This window comes from Hippoglossus stenolepis, chromosome 21 (assembly GCF_022539355.2).
Source record: "Hippoglossus stenolepis isolate QCI-W04-F060 chromosome 21, HSTE1.2, whole genome shotgun sequence".
Classification (NCBI taxonomy): Eukaryota; Metazoa; Chordata; class Actinopteri; order Pleuronectiformes; family Pleuronectidae; genus Hippoglossus; species Hippoglossus stenolepis.
This window is the reverse complement of record NC_061503.1, coordinates 1,960,005-1,977,185: the sequence shown is the minus strand read 5'-3', so window position 1 is coordinate 1,977,185 and position 17,181 is coordinate 1,960,005. Positions and strand designations below refer to the sequence as shown.

The window sequence follows — 17,181 nt, the reverse complement described above, 5'->3', positions numbered from 1 at the left end:
AAACAAAGGGACAGGCAGATAGACAGACATACAGAGACAGACAAAGAGACAGACAGACACAGACAAATGGACAGACGGATGAACAGAGACAAAGAGACAGACAGAGAAAAAATAAAAAAGGGACAGGCAGATCGACAGACATACAGAGACAGAAAAAGAGACAGACAGGTAAAGACAAATTGACAGACAGACAGAGAGAGAGAGGACGAGTGCTGCGATAGAGACCTGTCTGTAAGCCAAAGATAGACAAGTAGGATCAGGATAAAACAGCACGACAATGATAAATCATCCTCTGACACAGAGAGAATGAGAAAACCTAATGTTTAAAAGAATAGTTCAAGGCATTTGAAAAGTGTGATTCTTAAAGTTTGCTGTATGTCAGTATGTTAAAGCATAAAACAGTGTCCCATTAAGTCAAAGTTCAGGAATGTCCTTCACCAGCTGCTCACTGCAGTTTTCATCTAATGTTAAATAGAGGGAAAATAGTGCATTTGCTGGAGGTGGATTAACCCACATTTGGTGCTCTGCTTTTTAGTGGATGTGAGTGTGTGTCTTTGTGTGTTTGTGTGTTTGTCTTTGTGTGTGGGACTGAAACAAAATAAACTACTGTGTGTGAGTTCCTCGGGATGACACATAATAATAATGATAACTTGTTTTATTGCACTTATCTAAACAAGGTTACAAAGTGCTTCACAAAACATATGGCAAGAAACAAATGAGTACAAATAAAAGGTATTTAATTCAATTCAATTTTAAGCAACAGATCAGAACATATTAAGGTCGAGACCTTAAAAATCATTGTGAACCCCAGCAGTTCCCACAATGAGCAGCTCTTTGGCGAGAGGAGAAAACTCCCTCATTAACTGGAAGAAACCTCAAGCAGAACCAGACTCAGTGTGGGCGGCCATCTGCCTCGACCAGTTGGGATTATGATATGTTATAATGAAAATAATAATCTTCAGCTGTACCATGGCGTTGTCAGGTGTTTCAGCCTTTTTATCACAATAATGTTAAAAGCCGAACCTGAGGCTACGCTGGGGCTAAAAGGTAAATCTGACTGGCTTCTGGCTTGTATTGCAGTGCTATAAAAGCCATGTGGCCCGCTCAGTAGATCAGACGTCATTACCTCCATGCCTATTTTTAACTAAGACCTCCTGTCATAGGCAGTAAAAGCTGTCCCATTCAAGAAACTACATAAAATGTAGATGCAATAAACGTAAGATAAAAAGTAATAAAAGGAGTTCAAACAACACAGTAGCACCAGAGTTATAAATCAAATGTTAAAAATGCTTTCCGATAAAAATATGTTTTGAGCAGTGATTTAAAGATCTGTAATGAGTTGGCGAGCCGAATGGCATCAGGCAGGGAGTTCCAGAGCCTCGGGCCCTGACAGAGAAAGCCTGGTCACCATGAGAAGCCAGCCTTGACCTAGGGACAGCTAACAAGGGACAGGCTGGCCGATCTCAGGGTGCGATTGGGTTTGTAGAGTCGAGAGCTGCGAAATGTAAGTAGGGGTCAGCCAACATTGAGATTTGAAAGTTATTTAAAAAATCTTAAAATGAATCCTGAATTTTACTGGCAACCAGTAAAGGGATGCAAGGACCGGCGTGATATGAGACCTACGGTTTGTTTTAGATAAGAGACGAGCAGCAGCATTTTGAACAAGATGCAAACGAGTTACGGAGGTTTGACTTAGGCATGTACAACGTGCACGTGTCATCCTGTGCAACAGTGTGACTCACTGATGTGTTTTAATAGTCTCTGGAAACAGTGGAGCTCTGTGGCTCAGAAGACTCAGAGGATACATTTATTGTTGGTTTGGCTCTGCACATGGGATTTGTTTGCGAGAAATAAAATGAAGAATATGACTAGTAAGGAGATGGAGTGAGGACGTCATTAGGCTGGTTACTCTATATATATAAATATATATATATACTGTAAATACTATATCATCCATTTTTTTTTTTAAAAACTCATTAGAGTTGCTCTAATTTTTTTAATTGGTATGTGTCCTAGTCATAGTCAGAAATGAGCATTAGTGTTTAGTGTCGAGATCAAGGAATTTTTGAAAGTGATATCATTATGAAAAAAGTGATGGATCGTATTATGTCTATTGTGACCAGCAGCTTCAGTTGTATTGATGTCTTCTAATATATTTATATATATATATATATGTCTTCTAAATCTCATATTAAAGCTATGGAGGGACACACAGTATGGCACCACTCCCTCCAAAGCCCCTCAACTTCATTTACATATATTCAGTCAGCTTGTTCATATATTTAGTTGTTGAGGAACAGTTGGTACTAAATCAGTCACTATCTTACCAAGTGATTTCAGCAGTTGCTGTATATGGCAGATTGCTCAGCTCGATGTGTGCCAGTGTGTGTGTGTTTGTGTGTGTGTGTGTGTGTGAGAGAGTATTCCAAGTATCCAGTGTTCTACAGCATCAGGGATTTTGAAGACACACACACACACACACACACACACACACACACACACACACACACACACACACACACACACACACACACACACACACACACACACACACACACACACACACACACACACACACACACACACACACACACACACACACACACACACACTGACAGTGGGCAGGTCAGCGGAGGAGGGTTTTAAAGCCTGGCACAGAGAGAGACAGTGAGCGAGTGTGGAGGAGGGGAAGCGTCAGTGATGATGTAATCTGAGAAAAGCAGAGAGAAGAGGGAAACAGATCAAATACTGCTGCACACAGATGAAATACTGAATACTACTGAACTTATTTACTGTGATTTACTCCGATTTTTTAAATGTATTCAAAAATGACTAGTTTAATGAAATAAAAAAATGTGAAAATGTGATGAACTGCTTTTAAAAGATTAAGGTCTAATTTTCATACCACAATTAATTAATAAAGCTTTGTGACATTATGCAACTATTTTACCCTAAAATAGCAGCTTCAAATCATGATGATACAGTAAATAAAGAATGGTGCCTCTCTCCGCTCTGTAACCCACACATCTGTTCTTGCAGATAACAGACAAAAATCTATCAGGGTCAACGTTTTCTGGTTCCAGTTCCACTAAGCATCGTTGGTCAAAGTCATGTGACTCCACGCAGGGAGAATAGCTGGTCTTCAGTGCGTTCTACACCCCATAATGCAAGTCACCGGCCTCCTGTACGAGAGACTTTCAGATGGGAAGGATGCAAGAGTCAATCACAGATGACTGCACACACACACACAATTCCATACACACAGTTAATAGCTTCTGACATAACACACGGATAATCTGTGAACCCAGGAGGACTGAGTGTGGTTCATTAAAAGGGAACTATCGGATCAGATAGCGAGGAGGACACGGACGGTGTCCAAGAAGAAAACCACTGCTCACGAAATAATAGAAAACTTCAGATGAAAATAAAGACCTTGAAAATAAGCCTGGCTAATGTCCTTTGGTCTGATGACACCAAAATATATGAGTCCAGCAAGTGACTGCTCAGTGCTGACTGTGAAACATGGAGGTGGGGGTTTGCTGATGGGGGCTGCATGGGGGCAGAAGGTGTAGCAAAGATGTCGTTTATAGATGGAGCTATGAATGCCGATTTGTATAAACAAATGCTAAATGAAAAGATTACTCCCAGTTTCAAGAGGGTTGTCAAGAGAGGAATTTTACAGAGTAACAATGATCCCAAACACACTGAAACACACAGAGAGAAACTCTGGAGTATTTTGAAGCAGAAGGCAGAGCAACAAAAAAACCTCCAGCAATAGAGCAGCTGAACACAATCATCTGTGAAGAAACACAACGTCTGTCCACAGATTTGTGTCAGACTGGTATCATCCATGAACAGGACGAGACAAAATCAGACATATATAAATACATATTAAACATAAATATTTATAACATTTTGTTGACAAAAAAAGACTGTAGGATTCACTGTCTGACTGACTGGATTTGTAATTTGGTTACATTGTTGTGACATTGACATATTCTTGTTGTTGTATGTAAGTCTACTACTTTCTCTGTAAGTTATATACCTGTTGTTTGTATATTTATGCAAATAATTTGGTAACCATGGTGATATGTTTTTGCATCAACACTGATCAATCTTCTGCAGTCAAAAGAGTGTTGAGTGTTATATGTTACTCTGTTTATTTTGCAGTTCATTAATTTCTTACTGTACAAGATGCCTTTTAATTTTGTGTCTACATTTTTATAATAACATTTTTACAATCAATCATTCATTTGTTACACCAGAGACCATACACATAGGAACCATTTAACTTAAATTCCCCATGTAGGTCCTGATGATGTGCTGATGATGCAGGATGACAGTTGCACCACTGTATGTATGTATAACTTCATGTACAGGTTTTGTTTATTTGTAAAGAGTCAGAATGAAAATTCATTTATACAGAACTGAAATAACAAAATAAATTCCTTTGGTTGGACTACTCCACTGAAGGACTGTATAAGCATCCCGAAAGTTCAATATTATCACAGACCGCCTTGTTCTGGTCTTCTTCAATGCAATGTTAAACCTGGAATATTTTATTTTCCAGGCAGACAATAGACATTTGTGAGATCATGAGAAAACCTCTGAGATACAAGAACTGGTTGGACAACAGGTGAAAAAAGAACTGATCTTTCCTACAGACTCTGCCTAAGGAATGAATAACAGTTTACAGAGAGCTGAGGTTACATAAATCCTCGTATTTATAAAATTCAGAATTCTAAACAGACATTAAAGTGCTAGATTTTGTACTTTCAATGTGTTTGTATGTGAATAATGTTTCATTATGTTCTCATTATACACCATTTGTCACTGCGATGTGTGGCTATAAAAGGAAGTACTTGGAGAGGCAGAGGGAAATAATCAGCTTCTTGCTGAGCAATGTTTGTTTCATTTGGTTTGTTGGTGACTTGTTTTTGTTCTTGTTTATTAGTTTGGTTGAGGGTAATGTGTTCCATGTTTGTTTGGGGCTGGTGCATCTCAACACATGTTTTGACAATCAGTTGTTCCTGTTGCGACGTGTTATTTTGTCTTACTCTCTGTTTAAGCCACAGTTAATTCCAAAGCAGATTTGTCTGGAACAAACTGAAAGGATTGTACAAACATATTTGTTATTTCTCTTTATAGTTGTCTAATACTTAAAATGTTGAGACATCCACGGAGGTGACAATCCATGTACAGTTTTAAAAACAAATAAAAGAACTTTAAAGTCCTACCCGGTGTAAGGATGCTATTACAAGTATACTGCTGTCTCTCTCTCTGTGAAAACCATCTTCAGGTCGTTGAAAGAGAGGAAGGACTTAAATATGTAAATATATTTTTTCTTTACAAGAACAATCTTTCACTAAAGAGCTTATGTCAATTTTTGATGCTGAGTCATCTCCATTGAGGAGAGACGTGCTTTAGAAAGAGAGAAACTATAGGGAGCATTTACACAAGCAAAAAACATGGTTCCTAACATAGGACCTTGAGGTACTCCATAAGTGATGGTGGCAGATGAGGAGAAGAAGCTCGCAATCTTAACTGAGAAATTCCTATAGGTAGTTGCCAAAGCACTGGGGGGCAGTGCCCCGAACTGCTACCTGGACTTTGAGTAAGTTTAAGAGAACACAGTGATCCACTATGTCAAAATCAGGGTTTTGGTCAAAACCAAAATATACCACACTCTAAAGAAAGCAGTGTCATTTGAGACGTTGACAAGAGCATCTGCTCAAGTGCTGGGACATGCATTTGAGTTCACCTGTTGCACATTGAATTGGCTGGACATTGTTTAAAAAGGCACAAACCAATATAAGGTCTCACAATTCACACTGCATGTCAGGACAAAAACCAACACAAAATTGCAGTGAGGTATCGATCAGACCAAAGACATTAAGTGGCCTTAATAGTCATGAAATGTGGGGGTTGCTTCTCAGCAGCAGGGACAGGCAGACTGGTCAGAACTGAAGGAAGGATCAATGCAGCCAAATACAGGGAGGTCCTGAAGAAAACCTGCACCTGTTCATCTTTCAGCTCAACAATTGACCTGAGGCCAATACTGGAGTGTCTACAGGACGACCATGATGGATATTCGTCCATCTTGAAACATTCTTAAAACAAATCCTAGGCCTGAGTGCATTCAATTTTTTAGATCATCATTGACCAAAGCTTATTAGAAGTTGTGTAAAGTTTATCTATATGTTGTTTAGTTTTCAAGATATTGACCAATGAACTTTACAAGGGGTGGGGTTTAGTAGGAAGATGGGTAGAACTCATGCACGATTTGTCCAATTATCATAAATCTCGGTAGATGTCTTCAGGCAGTGTTTGTGTATAGTTCTACTGTAGTAATTCTGAACCCATTGAAGAGGAGCCGCCACAAACACTAAATACTAAGATGATTGGACTCACTGAAGACATCCTGCATCTACTCAACATACACACCAAGTTCAATTCACATCTGATGAAGGGTGGGCACATGGTGGAACTATATTTGGCACAATTATTGAAATGCAGCAGGCTTACTGATGATGAAACGACCAGAATGAAACTAGCTGCAGTCACTTGGCTCAGCTCATAACCGCCCACCACTGCTCCCAATTTGTTTTTGGCAACAAAACTGCTTCCTCCTGTCGAGCGCACAAGGGCTTCAACACACAATTACTACTTGTGGCTAAGGCTGGGTGATATGAGATCCATCAAACCTATTATTCATTCAGTTAAAGTTGTTGACATTTCAGGAACTGGTAGATTACAGTATGCAACAAATTATGTATGAAGTTCATAAGAAAACGTTACCAACCAAAATCCAGAAAATATTTGAAAAAGACAAAGACATTATAACTTAAAAGGAACAGAGGTCTTTAAATAAACGAGATTCAGAACCGAATTGATGGAATGTTGCATTACTGTGAAAATAATAAGTTTACGGAAAACAATGTCAACAAAGAAACCAAAATAATGTAAACCAAATATTATATTTTAAAAAAACTATTAAAGCCAGTATGTTGAGGGAATACAATGAAATGTGTTGATTTACTTTTTTTCAGTTTTTTTGCTAGCTATTTTAATTTGTTATTTTATTGAATTATTTGCTTTGTTTATTATTCTTGTGAAAGAGGGGCAGATTATATAAGATGATTCTTCTCTCTGCTACCTTTCATTTAAGATGTGTTTGCATTTAAATTGTTTGGATCTTTCTGAAAAACAGCTGAATTCACATTTATGTGTTCCTGGACAAAAGGGGTGTTTTCTTCTTCTTGCAACAATGAAGTTAAAACACTGTGTTGCATCATAATCTGCAGGACGAACTTCTCTCTATTAATCGATGGTGTCGGATCATGAATCCGTATCGTTACGGTCAGTTTAACCCTGATGTCCTGGCCACGTTAAATCTTGTTGTGTGTGGCAGGTGAACTGCGTGCGCGCAAAATGTTTTTCTTTTCATGTGTTTAAATACGTGTCTCAAAGTCTAGAGTGAATCAAACAAACACAAAGTAAACTTCAAGTACTATACGTGTCCTAATAACTTCTCATTAGTGATGGTGTTTTTTTTTAAGTGTAATTTAAACACAGGTCAGGGGAGGAGTGAGGAGGGAGGACATGCAAATGAACGTAGGGGGGACCCAACAGCTTGTGAACACACATTGGGGAAATGATTAACTGAATTAACCAACATAAGCAAGATTAAGTTGGTTAAAGGTTACAAATGTTGGTCCTACTTGTGGCCAAATTTCTCTCTTTTTCTTTGAGTTTTCTTTAATTTTGTCACATGTATAGAAATACTATGCCCGGATCACACCGGACAGCGGAAGCGCCACGAAGCAGTGTCAATTCTCGTGCGCGCAAGCGCATGGCTGTTCCCACCGGATGCACATTTCTTTGCGCTGGTCAATCTGCGATTCTGCTTCTTCTGCTACTTTGTAATCACACATATAGCTGATATGTTGTTGTATGCTCCATTTAATGTAGGGGTTAGGGGGTAAATGATGATGGTCTTCACAAGTGACTGACCTAGGCAAGCCTATGCAGAATATTGTGGCTGTTTCCCTAGAAGAAAAAACCCTTATAACTCCTCCTGTACTAATGCTATGTTTTAGCATTTGCAATCATCCTGTTACAGTTGGTTTGTTTTTTTCCTTTAGCAACAAGCACTAAAGATTTTATTTAAATTATCAATCAGAAGTTGTTTCTTATTTTGCTTTAGCATTACTGGGAACGATCAATGCGATGTTCAACAATACTTTAAAAAAAATGTGTATTCTTTGTTTTGACCCAAATACAATTAGTATACTGATTAAAAGTTTTGTCCACTAATTTGATTCCCCTCGAATCAACACTACTATTGACACTATCCCATCCAGCTGGCTGCCGCACTACTACACTGACTCTAATAATACATCTAGCAAACACATACACAGACAAACCCACGCAGAGCTGGCCAGTGACATTCCTGCCATAATCACAAATGTCTCTAAGTACAATAACAGAGCAGCATTGTGTGGTTCCCTCTAACCAGACGAGAAGAAGCATGGTGATTTTGAAGACAGGAGGGAGAGAGAGAGAGATTCGTGAGAGCAGCAGATTAACCGGTGCAGAATGAACTGTGGAGGGGTTAAAGCAGGGAGGTGCATCCAGCTGTGATGTAAGCCATGACTTCATGAAGGAGTGAAGACATATGGCAGAGATTAAGAATTTACATAGGGAGTCATCACACTGAAAACAGCCTGCGTTAAATGGTTATTTCAAGGTCACACTGCTTACACCAGGAACCAGCTGATTGTGCTGAAACCGGCTGACATCTCAGCAATCAAGAGGAGGACACAGAGGAGGGAGTAGTGGAGATTCAGGGCGTATCTCCCTTCTATCGTCATGGACAACGTGACGTCACTGGACAATACGGCGGAAGAGCTTGAGCCCCTCGAGAGGAATTTGAGGGACTTGTGTGAGTGTAGTGTTTCACAGAGACAGGGATGCAGATTCTGTTACTACCATTGATGCTTCCCATTGCAAGGTTAGTGTTAAGCCCACATTTGAACACAAGAAATGTCCAAATCTGGAGGACAAATTGTTGCCAGTTGCTCACTTTTCACACAGTAAAACACGATTACCCTTCAGCCATGTTTATTTCCAGCTGAGCTGCATTTTTTTTAAACATCTGTCTGTCTATCTGCAGCCCTCTCCAGAACAACCACACAATTAGCAGTAAGCAGTCAAGGACACCACAGAGGGGAGTGAGAAATCAAAATAAGGAGTTCATCCACAAAGAAGTCCTACATTATTTTAAATATTATTATACATTATAAGGCATTACATATATATAACAATTTTTGCCATGTCAAGATTGTTATTCCCTTCAGACCGGTTATATCATACCAATCAACGGCATTCTCTTAGTGTGTTTTTGTGTTGAGAGGGAGACATCATCAGCTGCAGATCACATAAACATGTGCATGTGTGTATGTATTTTCTGTTTTGTTTTGCATTATGCAAATACTGTAGAAAGATCAATAGACTGTGATTACACACAGCCTACACTAGATTCCCACTGCTGGGAACCTGAACCCCGGAGCTGACACGGAGGAGAGGAGTCTAGATTTCTCAGAAACATCCTAACCGATGTTTTAGCAGCTGTTCGTCATTCTGAATCGTGTCAGGATTTATAGCAAATCAACATGGGCAGGATCACCTTTCATCAAATGCACGCACATTGTCGTATTGTGCACTGTATGAGTTTCCTCTACTTTTTGTGCATCTTTCGGCACCGAGTTCACAACAGGCCAAACACACACAGCTGAGCTGCGGTTTGAATACATGAAACCAACTCAGCAGCAAGCTCTCTCAACCTGATTACAATGGGACAACCACAGCCCTGCAAACAATAGACAGTCATACGGTCTTTGCTTTAATAAACCAACACCCATTTTTATAAATAGACTATGAATTCAGTGCATATGGTTCAAACCCATTAAATTATTATTTTGCAATCAGGATGCATTTGATATATTTTGCCTGTTACATAAGCAGTATTTGTTTTGTCTCTACTGACATGGGGACTAGAGCGTTTAACTAAATAATTCTAAATACAAATAAACAAGGAATTATTTATCCGCATGAATTAGTAGACACAATGGCATTGTGTACAACTGCATGGGAAAAACTCACTATTATATGTTTTATATAGAGTACAAATATAGTATATTCTATATTTTAATAAAAACTGTATTTGAAAAAAGCTACACTATGTATGTTTCATTAACAAAAATGCTCAATTGTTCTTATGAAATTTTGCCAGTTTCAGCTTATCCACTGTGTCAAATGCATATCCTCCTAAATTATACGCAACTCAACCAATAATTAAAATCATATACTGTGGAAAATGTAGATTAATCAATCATAAAATAAAAAAGTTGCTGCGGACTACAGCTTCTATTACCTTTGATCGTATCCCACCTTTTTCACTGCACACTATATCATCGATCTGTGAGCCAAGGATGGTGGCATTGGAAATGCACTGTCACAGTACTAGTTGCCAGCAGCCATCACTGTAGCCACTTTATCCACTTGTGGCTGCACTTATCTTCACTAGTGATGGCTGTTACACACACTAACTTCAGCTCCGTACAGGAGAGTTTCAAGAGACTTTTACTTGAGCATTTTCCACTTTATGCTGGAGAATACCTCTACAGGACTATATCTTTCTATAATTCAATATTATACTGGAAAGGTTCTAGATACTATGAAGAACAATATTTTGAAAAGAGTCATAAACCCAACAGTGTATCCTGTGAAGAAGTTAAAATGATTGGCACCTGGACCAGTACATTAATATGAATAGTTACATTTTTGAGTCTGACTGACCCACCCACCAAAACCTGTCTGAAAACTCACATAGAGCCCATGTCAAAGACAAAAATCATGCAGTTAACCTACTTGTAGAACAATACATTAAATGCTAATATCTGCACATAGATTATATTTATATATGTATTTTCAATGTTATAGTTTAATTTATATGTACACAATTTAACGACAACATTTATGATGATTGTTATTGTTGTTTGTGAAGAAACACTGTGAGAAAACACATTTTCATAGAGTACAGAGGGGTACAGCACCAGGCACGTTTGAATTCTAGTGTTTTTTTCTTCCTTCCCTTGATGTCTCTGTATTGTACGGTTGCCTTGGTGCTTCAACAATAAAAAATATATATCAACACATAAAGGTAAGTGCACGGGCGGAGCTGTGGGGCCGGACAGAGCGTAGAAAGCTGCAGAGGGGGACAGACGTGAGGGAGATGACAGCCATATAGAACCAGAGTGGGCCGCATATCCTGCTTTGTTGGGCACAGCCACACTCATCCCCCTCTGCCTCACTCGGATGTTTTGCATTTCTCACATTGAGCCAATGGCCCGATTTGTGTTAACAGCTCATCAGGAAAAGTTCAGATTCTCCCGATGGCCAGCAATTGTTGTCGGATGATGTGCTGATGACACTGAGTAGCCTTTATGCTGCCCGGTGACTGTTTCACTTCCCACAGTTGCTGATTCTTCTCGAGTAAAAGACCAGGAATCCAAAGATGCATTATGTTAAGTCAAGTGTTAATTCTTTTACTTAAACTTGAGAGGATTTGAAAATGTGACAGTCGTAGTCTCAGATTTCTGGGCACACATGAATCCTGCTCAGTGAGTGTGCAGTCCTCCCACTGACTGTGGCTGTGGTTCAGCTGTGTTCTGTGAGTGGGAGAGAGCAGCCGACCACATATCAGCCTGACTGAAACGTTCACTGACTGCACTATCCTCAGCATATGTGAAAATGCCATGGTGTTCTCCCACTGGTCATCGGGTCAGGCTGCCCTCACAGGCCACATTAACCAGGCTTGTGGAGTCCTGTTTTTAGATACATTTTTTGTCTGAATGCTGCAGGCGGATTAATCACACAATTACACAGATGAAAATATTACAAATGAGTTTTAACTGCTGGGTTTGAAATGACACTATGAGCAGGATGTTTAAGCGTTTACTCTCAGTGTTAATTAGAGAGCTCCACACCCATGCTGGAAAGCCAACATAATGAAAAATATACAACTGCCTTAGAACTGGAGTGTACCAATAGTGTTGCTACTAACAACAGCACCAACATCCAGTGTAGTTAACCTTATTACCATTTTTCTACTTTACCTATTTATAAAGGAAACGGTCTGTGTACTGAATGTCGTTTGGTGTGTGTGTGTGTGTGTGTGTGTGTGTGTGTGTGTGTGTGTGTGTGTGTGTGTGTGTGTTTGTGTTGGCACCCTCATCACAGTCACGTGATCAACTGGGTAGACCCTGTGAATGAGCTGAAATCAGCAAAGGCTGTGTATGTGTGTGTGTGTGGGGGGGTCTATTTTCAGTGACGATTGGGTGTGAAAACATGTTATTTGAATGCAAGTAAAGTAAAAAGACAACTTGTCATATTCCAGAAATACAAAATAGGAAAAATATTTATCCTTTTTTTTTTCTCCACTCATTTAACACTTACAATATGGGACAGTCTAATACAACACCATCTTACCATGAAGCTCAATGAACCAGGTCAACAAAAACTAAACTTGTAAAATTATAAAATTAAAATTATAATATTAACAGCTGTTGCATTGGACTGTACTGTTCACTCACTAAGTACCAGACAAGCTGCACTGAGTCTTTCTGAAGCTGTCGATCTCCTGAGATTTCCTCACGCCCTCAGAAGGGAGCCCAAAACAAAAGCCATTCAGTGAGCATCAGCTACGGTGACTCTGGACAGTAGCCTGGTCTGATGGATCTGGATTTCTGCTGACGCTGCAGATGGTGAGCGCAGAATTTGGCATTAACAGCATGAACCCATGGACCCAGCCTGCCTTGTGTCGACAGTCCAGGCTGTGATAGGTAGTGGAAGCTAATATCGCTGAGAAAACGGTCCTCTCGCTTACTGGACAAGAACCAGGAAAAGAGACCACATTTCTCCTGCATTAGCTTCACCACACTTGCTTCCTGTTAAATTTAGAATAGGATTTAAAATTATCCTCCTCACCTACAAGGCCCTTAATAATATGGCACCATCAAACCTTAAAAATCGCTCATAGTACCATATCACCCCACTAGAGCACTGCGCTCCCAGAATTCAGGCTTACGTCCCAAAAGTAGAGTAGGAGCCAGAGCTTTCAGCTATCAAGCTCCTCTCCTGTGGAATCATCTCCCAGTTTCAGTTCGGGAGGCAGACACCATCTGTACGTTTAAGAGTCGGCTTAAAACCTTCCTTCCTTTTTGTGATTATTCCTACACCTGTCCGACACCTCTCATCCGCGGCAACTTCAGAAAAGAAGAAAGTGCAGTCCTTTTCCAGCAGTTTGGTTTCAGAACCGCTGCTTTGCATGGAGGTGAGGCCACCGACAACAGTGAGGTAAAGTACCTCTCTGGGACGCAAGGCATCAATAAATATATAGATGCCTGACAACTTCACTTTCCTATTTTCCGATGGGACAAGGCCCAGCTTCTAGAGGCTCACTGGCGAGTTAACACCTCAGGTCTGGCTCCAGAAGAAGGCCCTAGTCTCCCTAGTTTCGGTGAGGTGATGCAGTTCTGAAATTGAAGTTTCATTATCGCTCTTCGTCTGACCCATCCCCATGGACCAACTCGGCTTGTGAGAGCCTACCAGGGACCATTGCCTCTAACAACACAGCTCCTCCACAAAATTCGTGTGATGCTTCTTGGAGGGAAGAAGAGAAACCATTCAGAGTGATGCAGACTGATGAGTATGGCATGGCTCTGTTGTTGTGTTGAGTTGTTGAGAACTCACACAATACACTTACAAAACATGACGGAAAAACAGGAGAAACAAAAGCCTGACTGTTTTATATCCAAGTCACACAAAATTATTCATTGTCCATTATTCATAGGCTGACCTAATTGAAGGGCAGCCTATGTTGGTCATTTAATTGAGAGATTAGCTTCAAGGGATTTCAATAAATGAATCATTTAACTTAAACTCATATTGTAAGTGTAATTAACATTTAATTTGCTAAGAAGGCATTTAATCAAGAAATCAGAGACAAGGCTGCCCACTAAATATTTTGAATCAGAGTGTAAAGGTGAGCCTAAGTCAGTGCATGATGTCAGATCAACTCCTTATTTCCCGGTGTGTTTACCTGTGTAATGACTACCTGTGTGTAGGAACCTGTTTTATGTACCTGCCTTTCTGCCTGCCCGGTATTGGTTTCTCCATAATAAAATTTTCATCTGGAGTTTTCTGACCTGCTAATTCTTTAATTAACTAGGGAAGAATAATTTTTGGGGGGAGATTACCTTTCTCGCTGCTTCAACATAACCCGACACTTCTTCACTGTACACTGACAAGTGCGCTCAGACCAATGTACTGCAGCAGCTCCCTCCACCACACCAAAGTCCTCCTTACATTCTTACACGTGGTTGACTTAACTAAGATTTATGTTCATGTATTCATACACACATCCAGTAGGCTACATCTCAATCTCTCCCTGTTTCCAGATGCGCAACGCACATCCTGTCACCAAGATACACCTGTGCACACAGTCAGTGCTAAATCATGTGATTCACCAGGTCTTGTTATTAAGGAACAGATTCATAACTCGAGGCCACGACTTATTATCTCATTCCCATGCGCCGTCGTCTGCTCCTTCTATTTTGAAAAGGTGTGAACTTGGGTCTGAAGATTGTGTCACTTGCTTAACCGACCTCTGAAATAATCGACGTGCAATGTATGAAAAAAATGACTCACTTAAGTAAATCATACAAAAGCCACACACGTGAACAATATTGCTGCAAATTCAGTTTCATTTCATGAAAAACATTTGACTATAAAATCCTCATTGCAGATAAACCAGGTAGAATGAACATAAAATGTTCTAACTTCACTCTGCATCATAGACTGTTTATAAAAATATCTGCACATAAAGTCCAGCACACAAACAAAAAAAGTGACAATATCATAGAACTGTTTGAGGAGGACTTAATAATGATAAGGTCTATTTCTGAAGTAGCTCAGGAGCTTTAATACAGGTCAAGAGAACACACCATTCCAAATAGGCTTGAACTGGCACTGCACATAAAAAGTGGCACAGTCGTAAATTCAGTCACATTTTGGCTGCAAGAAAAAGCTGTGCAGTCTGAATATGGAGCCTCTCCTCCCAGCCCCCGATAGAGTTTAAATTATATTAAGTCTGATATATGTCTTCATATGTCTTCATTATATCACTTGTCAGCATCGGTTGGAAGACTACAAATCTGGAAAATAAGAAAATCTGAGGGTGTGGAACTAGAAAGAAGAGAACTTACCAGACCTCTTTAGCCCCCACTCATCTTAACTTGAGACTATCGACCGAGGTGATCAAGTTTAATTTTGTGCAGTGTAGGTGCCATAGGTTTTGCCAAGGAAAAAGAATATGTAGTAAAAGAAGACAGTATTTCTGATCTTGCTGCTTTTTTTAAACTTCCCCTTTTTACAGTTGCAATACTAAATCAGCAGAGCAGTGTTTTAGTACATCCCTGATTTTAGCCCTTAAAGAACTTGCATGAAGCACAGCTCAGAGAACAGCAAGTGTGTTTCCTGTAGTTTAGGGTGTCTTGAGCAGGTAAATGGCTGCAGCAAACTGAAGCAGCACAAAAGATCAGCCACTATACTGTATAAAGACCAGACTTTAGCCATTTTCACCAGCTCCATTAGATTAGATGTACCTGTGTCATAAAAAGTTTTAAAATATTTCACAAATAAAATCATTAAACTACTCTTAAAGAGTACAACTAGCCTGGGAACACAGATATTACACCTTCTCTGGCTCTTGAGTGTGTTGAGTCTGACAAATTAACCTTGGAGTCTGTGAAGTGAAGGTTTTTACAATTTATTTTCTTTTATTGCTAACCCAGCAATGTGGATCTAGGGACCGCAGTCAATCAAACTAGCAATTCAGTACAAACTGAATATATCAACTATTCAAGATGCATTATCAATTCTATTGGAGGCTGATCTGTCTTGGTGGTGGGAGGCAAACCACTCAGGGGTCTGTCTTCTGAATGCTGATGTTCCAAGAGGATGAAGGGAGCAACGGTATTAAAAGCAGAATATCAAAATTGTGTTATCTCCAGAGTCTAAAGCTGAGGACGAATCTTGTGTCATCCTCAGTAAAGTGGACTCTATGGTTTTGTCCTAAAATCTGACTGAAACTCATCCAGGATACTAATTTGTCTAATGTTGAATTAAGATGTAAACTATATGTTTTGAGATCGTTTTAGGAACAGATGGAACAGATGGATCTAAATTAGGAACTTTCAACAGGGGGACAATGAAAAAGATGAAACATAGCTGTGAGTCATGACGGAATAATATCTGTTACAAATATGAGATTTTATGTCAAGGAGTGAAAAAATAGATTCAAAGTTGATGAGAACTGTGGATCATGAGCTTAACTCTGAAAACCCGTAACGCTCCAACAATCCAGCTGAGACCTGCAATTGAAAAGTGTCAATTGTGTCACAGTCTCAGGAAATATTTACAGGTGTTGCTTTCAGACAGATTGTGACTGGGGTTTGAGTTGTTATATACAACTTGGTATGTGAGGGTATATCACGAATACATTTGTTTCTATCTGCTGTGACAGTGTTATTAAACCAATCTCTAAAATAAATTGGAGCTGAGCTTTTAGCTCTTTTAACTTTGTAAGTGGCAATTTAGTTGAGAATATCGGTGCAAGGGCAACTGAATAGTGTGACCAGGTCGTCTGTGGGGGGATTCGAAGTAACTGGAATCTCACACAGCTTCATATTTGTCAGTCAACACGACAGGTGATCTTGTCTTAATGTGTGTTCTGAACCAGGGTTCAGTGGTCTGTTGTAGTTGAAGGGAGCAGTGTCATGCTTAGTCATTGTCCAAACTGAGGATCAGTTCACTCAATCCACTGTAGGTTGGGGTTAGAATCCACCTAACTGGTGCCAGGCCACCACACATAGCTGTTTGTTCCTAATACCTCTTTGGCACTAAAATTAGCCAATATATAAACCAGCTAAAAGAAGACGATTGATGTGTGTAACATAATTTCACCACAGGAGTTGTTTTTTTTAGCTCCAATGACAACCTTGTGGGGCAGCTGTGGCTGAGGGGGTGGAGTGGTCGTCCTCTAACCAGAAGGTCGGC

The 17,181-nt window shown here is 39.7% G+C and overlaps 1 protein-coding gene across 1 annotated transcript in view; it reads right to left on the bottom strand.

Moving 5' to 3' along the window:
* Positions 1 to 17,181, bottom strand: part of ryr2a (ryanodine receptor 2a (cardiac)) — a 162,231-nt gene that overhangs the window by 120,056 nt on the left and 24,994 nt on the right. The window lies entirely within an intron of this gene.